Here is an 11,107-nt window from a genome sequence, read left to right on the forward strand (position 1 = left end):
TTGATTTGGGCCATTTCTGACAGGTGTGAGGTGGTATCTCATTGTGGTTTTGTGGATTTGCATTTCTTTGATGAGGAGTGATATTGAGCATCTTTTTATGTACCTGTTGGCCATCTGTATGTCTTCTTTAAAGAAATGTCTGTTCATGTCTTCTCATTTTTGAATTGGATTTTTTTTTTATTTTGAGTCGTGTAAGTTCTTTATATATTTTGGATACTAACCCTTTATCAGGTATGTCACTTGCAAATATCTTCTCCCATTCAGTAGGTTGTCCAAAAAAGAAAGATTTAAAAATTCATCCATAAACAAATAAGTTAAAGGACTTCTCTTAGCAAAGGATTTTGCCATGAGGTAATGTAAATATTAAATCTTCTGTACTCAAATTTAATACAAATAGATGGCAATTTTTATACAATGATACAGGTTATATATTTTATACATTTATACATAGAAATATAATGCATTTCAACTAAGACTACAGTTTATCTATATCAATAAAGTTATGAAAAAATGTGGGAAATTTATCTGCATGCTACTTATACACTTTTGAATTTATTTTTATTTATTTTATTTATTTTTTTAAAGATTTTATTTATTTATTTGAGAGAGAAAGAGAGCACGCACAAGCAGGGGGAGGAGCAGAGTCAGAGGGAGAAGCAGGCTCCCCGCTGAGCAGGGAGCCCAGTGCAGGGCCCAATCCCAAGACCCTGAGATCATGACCTGAGCTGAAGGCAGACGCTTAACCAACTAAGCCACCTAGTTGCCCCTTGAATTTATTTTTAACCAAGCTAATATCAAAATTAATAACAGTTTCTCAAAACTGAGGAAGGGTCTGATATAAAAGAAAAATAATTTTTTTAATTATGTAAAAACAAAATAAAAATTGATAAGAAATATTACCAAGAACTTCTTAAGAAAAACTAGCAAAAAATCACAATTCCCCCAAAAAGAACACAAACCAGGGGTGCGGGAGGCTCAGTCATTAAGCGTCTACCTTCGGCTCAGGTCATGATCTCAGGGATCCTGGGATCTAGCCCAGCTCAGGGGGCTTCTGCTCCGCTTCTCCCTCTCCCTCTGCCCCTCCCCCCCGCTTGTGATTTATCTCTCAAATAAATAAATAAAATCTTTAAGAAAAAAATAAAAGAACACAAACTGATAATACCCATAAAGCTTATCCACACTACAGATCAGATATGCAAATTAAATTAGAAAATAATACATTGCTTCTAAAACTCAGAGTAAAATGTTCTGTTACAAGTTTAAGACAGTTGTAAATTGTGAGGTCTTCTCAGTCTCATCAACTTATTAATCTACATAGACTTTAAGGAATGTACATTTATTTTGTCAATACTTATTGAATGTCTATTATGTTTTAGGGTGACACTATGCATTGAGGATATAAGTAAACAGGGTCCTTATGACCCCCACTTTTAGGAAATATATAATTCTGCCTGGATGAGTTATTTAATGGAGTAAATTTTATTTCTAGATAAAAAAATCATATTAATTTATTTTAATTTACTTCTAAGTCTTGAGCCTGTTTGCTTCTTGACAAATTCTTACATTTCTGGGTCCATATTTCACTTGAGGAGCAGGCAAAATAAAGCCACAGTATCTCTCATCTGACAATTCCCATGTTTTCCAAAACCTTGTGTAAATAGCCTTAAAATCATCACAAAATATTTGGAGGATTGGTGATCTTCCTGAGGAACTCAACACTGTGGCTATGAATTGGTGATGTACATTAGCTCAGTTCTAACACACGTCCCCTGATGGTTATAAAAGAACTGGGTGTAAATACAGCAGAAGAGTCAAGACTAGTAAGAATGGTCACATAACACTGTCACAGGAATACTTTTGCAGTCTCCTTTTTTTTTAACCTAACTTTTATTTTAAAATATTACCTAAAAAGACAAATAGAAAAACAAAAACTTCCATGTTTCTGGGGCTAATCAGAACATGGGGACACAGTGGAGAACATCAGAAACAAGACTCCTAGGGACCCAAGGCCTGGTTTCATATTGCCCTTGATGCTTTCTTTCCTGACTTTAAAAACAAAAGACAAAAGTCCCGTTTGTGCCAGGGATATGGCTTTCTTTTTTTTTTTTTTTTAAGATTTTATTTATTTATTTGACAGAGACAGAGACAGCGAGAGCAGGAACACAAGCAGCGGGAGTGGGAGAGGGAGAGCAGGCTTCCCACCAAGGAGGGAACCCGATGTGGGACTCAATCCCAGGACCCTGGGATCATGACCTGAGTCGAAGGCAGGCGCTTAATGACTGAGCCACCCAGGCGCCGCCCCGGATATGGCTTTCTTATTGGGCACAAGGAGACTCCTCAAATCCATTCCAACTAGAGTCAAACCTAAACCATCAAAGAGCCACAGGTTCTTCTACTAAAGTCCATTAGCAAATTGCTTTTACTGAATTGAACTCTACCATACTGGATTTGGAACAACTACTCTTAATCCAAAAGTATGTTTAGTGTATGCTGTTGAACCAATCCAATGATTTTGTTTCCTAGGAGAACAAATCTTAATAGCATTTGACAAAAGGCATATGATTAAATGAAATATATTATGGGTACTAAATTGAAATTTTTCTATGGCTACAGTTAACATAATTTCATAATTTTTCAGACTATAATTATTATGGATTTTCTAGTGACATACAAATTCAGAGCTTTTTCTTCCCTATTCTGGCATGTTAGTGTGGATCCAGAGTGGGTTTTCTACAAGTTTTATCCTTACGTATGTGTAGTAACTTGTTTTGTCTCTTTGTACAGGTGGTCACCCTATCAAATGCACTGTATGGTTAAGTACTATAGAGAGATTTAAGCTTGCTCTCCATTTGGGTGTTTTTAAAAATAGTTTAATGTATTTTTTTAAGATTGTATTTATTCATTTGACAGAGCACAAGCCGGGGGAGCTGTAAGCAGAGGGAGAAGCAGGCTCCTCACGGAGCAGGGAGCCCAACATGGGGCTCGATCCCAGGACCCTGGGATCATGACCTGAGCCAAAGGAAGATGCCACCCAGGTGTCCCAAGAGTTTAATGTATTTTAATAGCCCATTTACAGGAACAGTACAGAAGACAAACATAGAAACGTACTTGCATGTAGGAAAACTCATTTAGAAAAGTATAATAAATGGATAGAATCTGTATGATAAAAATCAATAAACATGTAATTGACAGTTTCTGTCAATTAGAAATATACCTGTTTTGAAAAAATCTAAATGCTAGAATTGTCCAGAAAAATGTAACAGGTTGATTTAAAATTATTGTAGAGTTGAACTGCTAGAATTCGTTTCCTGAAACTTTTTGACTTGTATTAATGCTCTACATCCCCACATTTATATTAAAAATCCACACAGAAAGAAAAATGGAAAAACTGCCAATACCTAATTTCTATCCCTTATTTTTCCACTTGCAATTATATACTTAGGTACCATTTGACCTCATGGGGGGAAAAATCCCATACCGGGAAGAAAAGAATTTTTTTAATAATGAAATGTTTCCCCTCATAGTGAGTTCTGAGGCACATTTTCCATGTATGCAGCTGCTAGCTGGATGTCTTTGGGCATAATTGTTACACATTTGGTACAGATAGCACACAAATTGTTTTCTTCAAAAAGGCCAACTAGATAGGCCTCACTTGTCTCCTACAAAGCACCAATAGCTGCGCTCTGGAAGTGCAGATCTGTTTTGAGGTCCTTGAGCAATGTCTCACAGCAGACCCTGGAAGGGAAGTTTGCCAGTCAGAAATTCAATGAAGTTCTGAAAACATCGAGGGGAGTGCCTCAGTACCAGACCCGTAACAGTGAGGTTTCTTCACTCCTCCAGGAGAGGGCGCACTCTTGCAAGCAACTTTTGTAGTCTGTTGCTTCCTGGGTACTTTGCCACCAGGCGATTCAAGGGCAGTAAATTGTGTCAGAGCCATGGCGTAGAGGCCTCCCTACTGCCCCCTTCTCCTTCCTGTGGAATTTTCTGAGCTAGAGGCAGCCCAGGGTTAGAGAGCCACGGAAGCTCCATGTAGTTCGTCATAGTACAGGCTGTGTGCATTCGCCGTGCTACTGTTAGAATTCTTTGCCTGTTCCATCCCTGCAGAAGCCTGGTTATGAGCTGAAATTTATGGAGAACCGTTTCCTCAAGCTCTAGTCTAGTACTGCTTTTTGGATTATTACAAATCCGTATACCTCCAAAGACTTGCTTCTCTTTGCTCATGGCCCCTATGGAGGTAATTTTACTGCACTGATAGAAGTTCTAAGAAACAAACCCTACAATTCAGTATTTCCTTTATTTATTTTTAAAGATTTTATGTATTTATTTGATAGAGAGAGAGACAGCGAGAGAGGGAACACAAGCAGGGGGAGTGGGAGAGGGAGAAGCAGGCTCCCCGCTAAGCAGGGAGCCCGAAGCGGGGCTTGATCCTAGGACCCCGGGATCATGACCTGAGCTGAAGGCAGACGCTTAATTGACTGAGCCACCCAGGCGCCCCTATTTCCTTTACTTTAGAAATATTTTTCTGGAACACTAGGCACTAGATCCCAGTACCCTGCACTTGAAGAATGACCATTCCACTGTGAAGCCACTCTCTGAAAAAGCTATGGATTTGCTGAGCAACTGTTTTCTTCATTCTAATCTTATACAAATGGTGAATATGTATTCTTGTGGTTGTCATTTTTCCTCTGCAAGGGGTCTTATAATCAAACTCCCCACTTAACATTGACAACTTTAAGAAACATGTTACTATACTAATTATATACCCTGGTCCCATTCATAGTTTTCAACTCTGTGATTTTATTTCTAGGAAGCAAACCTAAATAATCAGGAATTCAAACAAATTTGTGTTAAAATTGTTCCTTATAAAGTTATTCATAACCAAAAACTAAAACAGGTTTGGTTTAGAAGAAGGTAATGGTTAAAAAACTGTGGTGCATCCCCAAGATAGAGTATTAGCCAGCTACTGAATGATATTTAATACTAATTTCAATGACATGGAAAATATTTTACCAAAAAATGTAGGATTCAGAACTGTGTTATAGAGGGTCTAAATATCCAAAATCTAAAATGTATGCATAACAAGCAATGTCTATCTCTCAGTTATGAGACTGCACTAGATTTTTATTTTTATCCCTATACATTTCTGCATGGCTCAAGTTTTCATAATGAATATGTACTAATTTTGTAACAATTTTAAAAAGTGTAATTTTTTTCACAAAAAGTGTGTATGGCAGTACTCAGCACAATGAAAACAGAGAGAAATATGTGCAACTGAATGCCTTCCATGATAAAAATAGATAGGAAATGACTGATAGACTTGGGGGTAGAGTAGGGAAGAGGGTTGGGTGGAAGTATAGGGATGATGTATAGGAGACAAGAAGTTCTGATAATAAATACATAAATTACAAGAAAAGGTAGAGACATGCAAGAATAAAAATTCACTATTAGACTTGGCATTTTGAGGTGACAATTCCAGGGGGAAGTTACATATTAATATTAGATTTAAGGCTTAGGAGCTTTTAGAAATATTTTAGTTTTAAAGATTCTGTTCCTTACTACTAGGAGTGAATTTTGAGTTGCAAGATTGGATGTGATATCATAATAAAAAACATGCACTTTATTTTATACTACTATGTCAGAAAGCAGATTATAGCATAAGAGTTTTAAATTAAAAAATAGTAATTAAAAATATTTGCATTATACTTGTGTACACTCACATCCATAGACCTGAGCTCCTAGCAAATAGCTCAGGGTTTTTACATGGTTTGTCTAACAGCACTCACTGGAAGTCAGTGCCATACCCATGACTAATTTTGCTTCCTTTCCTAGGGGTCTCTAGCAAGAAGGGTACATGCTTCTTCTTCTCAGTTAAGTCATGCTTTCCATTTTGAAACCTACCTACCAAAGTTAGCATCGGATCCTTGTTTCTCTATTGTTCATGAATACACATATCACCGAAGGTGGGAAAGCTTTAGGGGAATTAAAAATATTTTTTTTCCTCAAGAATATAAAAGTTAGTGGTTCCTAAAAATTGAAGTGGTTTACCCAGGAAGTTTTAACTTAGTCTCCTTTTTTTCTGACAATAATCATATATATATATGATGTATGATTTATATAAAGTTAAAATGTGCTTTAATTGTGTATGTTACTCGATATTGTCAAGTTCATGTAGAAAAAAACAGAAGGTGGGTATTAACTCTTTTTCAGTGAGTGCTGGAATGAAGATTGAAAATAACTGTTTTTTTCAATCAGCACGGCACATTTTATAGGACATAGGCACATGCGGTGGAGTCGTGTTTCTTTGCTTGTCACTTCACATATAGAATCCCAACATAACACCACCCAGCAAGCAATGTTATGTTTGTATAGGCAGCAATATGATATTTTTCCTGAAGTTTAAAAGGCAACATAATTTCATATTTTGTACATTCAATTTCAATTCAAAACTATGGTTTGAGTGGGAAAAGGTTGAATATCAGATCTTGATTATTTTTTGTCACTGGGCCAAAGCATGGAAACCACCTCAAGTGGACCTTTATTTTCACCTGCAGCCCCGAAGCATAACTGAATTGCTTGCTCAGCAATTGTGCAACACTCAATAAGAGGGCAAAATGAACAATTGACTTCATAATTTACCAGATGTGCACAACTTCTCTGCGAATATAGTTAAATTATAAATAACTGCTAAAAGTCCGACATTAGGTCAGGATTTTGTGTAGATGAATGCTATATACAAGGAAAAGCAACGTCCTTTTATAAATTATTTCATTCCGCTGAATGAGACATAATGAATAATTGTTATTGCAGTTTTAGAAAAAAATTTTAAAAAGCACATTTTATTAGATCATAATTATAAATACCTTCTATTCTCTTGGTTATTTGTTCAATTAAGAATAGCTATAGAGGGGCACCTGCATGGCTCAGTCGGTTAAGCAGCTGCCTTCAGCTGAGGTCATGATCCCAGGGTCCTGGGATCAAGCCCCACGTCGGGCTCCCTGCTCAGCAGAGAGCCTGCTTCTCCTTCTCTCTCTGCCTGCCACTCTGCCTACTTGTGCTGTCTATCTCTCTGTCAAATAAATAAATAAAATCTTAAAAAAAAGAATACCTATAGAAAGTGTTTATTTATTTCATTAAATTTTAGATCTACAGAAAGATTTTTGTAAAAAGTTATTCACATGCCTTAAATATATTGAGTTCTGTTTTAATATCTAATAAGAGGATAGTTACCTTTAAATAAACAGAAATTAATAATGCTATGTATAACGTAGAGTAATCTGTAATTTTTTATGATAATAAAGTGGGAGTATATTTTTCAAGGGAGAAAGGAATCAATAAAATGAAAAATCACATACATTTTCTTATACTTTCATGGAACAATCATTGCCTGATTTCCATCGGCGTAGTGAAAAGCGTTCTTTCTATCCTGGCCATTTGCCACCTTGTATATAGCACACAAGTATTTCAAGACAAAGTTGGTTGACCATTCACGTATTTCAATAGATTTACATCCAAACTGGTAGAGTAAGAAAAGAGTTGTGTGCATGGCTCAGAATTCACACTGACAGCATTGTATAGTTATATATCTCATATAATGAATGCCATTATTGGAGGTTTTTTGTGACTGGTGTCCAGCAGGACTTTGTTTTCATAGTGTCATTTCTTTTGTCCTGGATCTTTATTCGCCATCTTAACAAGTACAACAAGTATAACAGTCCCTATCTTAAGCCTGCTATTTGGCTTATTATCACTGTTACAGTGGACCTATCATTCCCATTGTTAGAAAATATACACATTCTTTGAAAATAATTTTACAAAGTTTTCACAGTTAAAATAAAACTATTACAAACATAAAAGTCTCCAAGAACAGTGAATTAATGAAGTACAGAGTAAACATAAAGACAGGGGAGGTTACAGAACATAAATGTTGCTCCTAGTGTTTCAGTTCTTATGGCCAGAGACTCCTCTGTTCTGAATTGTCAAACATAACTTAGAGACATATATGTCAGAAGAAACTCTGATGTCTGGAAACTATTCCTTAAGATACTTGGAGTTCCTAAACGTTCTAAAGAGCATAGTAACTTTTGGGGGGAGCACACAGAACTCAGGGAAAAGTAGGCCTGCTTTCTGAATTAGTTATGAGAGTTGATTCCGTTTAATGAGGTATTCACAGTGTAACTGTATGAATTGCTCCAGGACACTTTATAAGAACGTATTTTATTTTGTTTTGTTTTGCCAAAATCAAATTAAATCTGGCTCTGAGTTTCTACTTGGGAGAATGAGTGAGAAATCTGATACCAGCTCTGACTGTTGCCCTTCTCCCACTCATCTTGCCCATCCTGCCCTCGGCCCATGTTGGCCCTCTGCAATGGCGCACGTGGCTCCCATTCCTCCTTCTCCTAACCAGAGCAGTGTCCCTGCTGGTCCTTCCCCACGGCTGCTGCACATACCGCACTGGACAGCCATCTCCTCTGACGTCCTGCCTTCTCTCAGTCAGTGTGGGATCCTGGTCTCTACCACCTGCCATGCTCGGCAAATCTGGGCGGAAGTCCACTCTACAGAAGGTCAGGAATTGGACAACTCAAAACAAAAAGCCCTAACAGCCCTGCCTATGGGCTGGAGGGAAAGTTGCCTTACAATTTTTTTGTTGTGTCTGTGGCAGCGAAAAAATAAAGTTAAAAATTAAAAAAAAAAAAAGAGAGAGAGAGAAGATATCAATTAATTCACCACCAACTCCTTTTGGTATAAAAGGCAAGTGACTGTGCTACTTTCCCCTTCCCTTCATTCTTCTCATTTCCCCTGAGGAGCTGGGAAGGTTTTAGGTGAAGAAGAATGTCCCTCTTTCCTCCTTTGTTTCTTGTAGAGTTTCTACATGTCTTGTGCATATTTTGATGTCGCTGATTTCTTAAGTCTCTATGAATTATATATACTGCTTTCCCAACTCAGAAGGTTATATTTAGATTAAAATCTGTGCTTCTTTGTCTTCGTATTTATTTTTTAAAAGAAAAAAGTTACTATGCTAAACTTCAAAGTGGCTTTCTCCTCTTCACTCTCAAGCCATGGAAGCAAGTGTCATGTCAAACAGCTGAGTCCTGAATTCTTACTACTACTCACTCACCACTACTACTAATCTTCTCACCACTACTTTGCCAAAGTTTAGGTTATAATATGGGGAAGAAAGAGCAATGATAATCGTATAACAGACCAAAGATAAAGATCCTGTTAGACAGTTAGGTAGAGGGGAAAAGATCTATGTCAAGGCTTTCACTAACTGGGCAGAAGATTTATCATGGAGAAACTGGTTTGAAAAAGTTTTTGTTCATTTTCAATAAGATACAGTATTTTTTTAATATTCTCTGTACTTCAATAGAAAAATAAAAAGTTTTTCCAATATGGTTGAAGAGTAGATTTAATTGTTAGTTACGGCAAAGACAAGCTTCTGTCAGGTGGTTCATTCAGTATATCTCAAAATGGTTTACCTGCTAGTGAGGATCAAAGTTAAGAATTACGTGCTCTTAGTTTGCTTATCAAGAACACATGTTAATATTTAGTTTTGAATATATAGGTGGAAATGAATGAATAAAACATCTTCACCAAATGTGTTATTGGGCTGGGTTATTAGCAGATTCTTTATGCATTCTAAACTCAGTTACAGCAGTAAAATAAATTTCTGTTTTTCAGTCTAAATCTAATGCTGAAAAAACTTCAATTTGAGAGGACATCCACCTTAGTATTAAATTAAAATTCCACAGGAATTAGGCAGGAATTTATGAAACACTACCTGATTGCTCTCAAATGTTGCCTTAATGTAACACTTGGCTCACTTGAGATCAAGCCCAATTTTTTCCAACAGTTACCTTTATATCCTAAATCAAAATAATCTTTGGATTTTCAAGATTTGGCTATGATAACAGATAAAATACATTCATTCCTTCAGTTAATGACTTGGATTCAGTTCTGTTGGAATGGCAAATGACACAAGTTTTTAAGTATAACTCTGCTGCCTCTGAAGTAATTAGAACAGTAGCATTCCAGGTGGTCTGAAAGTATAGAAAAATGTTGCAGAGAAGCCTGAAGTAGCATGGCATTCCTGATTCAGGAGATTATTGATGGTGTGTACATGGATTGAGTCACAGAGACTTCAAGTTTTGGTAATAAATGATAGCTTCATAAGAAAGACAGTACAAATTAATGCTTTAACGAATAAAGAAAATATTGCCTCTCTTCCTCCAGACTAAGGTTTGTTTTGTTTTGTCTCTACATAATTCCCAAGTGAAAAAAATTTTCTTTTAACTAAGACTCAGGTATGAACTAAATTGATTTATAGCCAGATCAGAAGCCAAGAGATTAGTGCCAAAATAGTGGTGAGATAATAAAATACTGAACTTGGATGCAATCCAGACTGCTCAAATAGGAGTTGAAAAGAAACTGCTGATTGGCTAAGATAGACCACAAAGGCTGGTCTCTGGTTCCACTATTAGCAAGAATGATGATTCAGATCCGTTTTTTGGTTGGTGTCACTCAAATTTCCTATCTGCTTGTTCAAGTGTTATATTCCAAATTAAGAATAACAAATAGGCCCATGCCTGGTGTCCCTTTATTTCTTTTGAAGGATGTTTTAAGTCCAGTTGTCAATCTGCAGCTATGAGGAGCAGAGAATGATTTAACTTATTGCCGCTAGGCTAGAGTAGATAGTGCCAGCATTCAGGGTAGGCCTTATTTCCATATAAAGAAATTCTTGCATCACGAGGACCATAGATTTCCAGGTTCAAAGTCTATTGCTTCATTAGGTGTACAAAAAGTCTGAGTATCAGTGCCCACAGCTGTTTCTCATAATAAAACACAATTCAAATATTTCCCAATTAAGACGCACTCTGCACAAGAGTTGTGACAGGACCTGAGAATGCCAAATCTCATCTCGTGAGGTTCGACTTCTTTTGACACCTTTTGATGACCAATTACATCCCACCATTGTTGGCTGCATGTCAGTACCTCCCAACACAAGCATAGAGTTGTGGCTTTCCTCTCCTATTTCATGGTTTAAATAAAACCAAAATATTTAAAGCTTAGTTATGTAGAAAAGGAAATAAATAAAAAGAATATGCAGGTA

At 36.7% G+C, this 11,107-nt stretch overlaps 1 pseudogene; it reads right to left on the bottom strand.

Annotated features, from left to right (window-relative positions):
• Positions 1-3,518: 3,518 nt before the first annotated feature.
• LOC145723194 (histone H3.3C-like) lies at positions 3,519-4,197 on the bottom strand (annotated as a pseudogene).
• Between the last annotated feature and the right edge of the window lie 6,910 nt (positions 4,198-11,107).

Source organism: Leptonychotes weddellii, chromosome 8 (genome assembly GCF_054177405.1).
Source record: "Leptonychotes weddellii isolate Sample4059 chromosome 8, ASM5417740v2, whole genome shotgun sequence".
NCBI classification, from domain to species: Eukaryota; Metazoa; Chordata; class Mammalia; order Carnivora; family Phocidae; genus Leptonychotes; species Leptonychotes weddellii.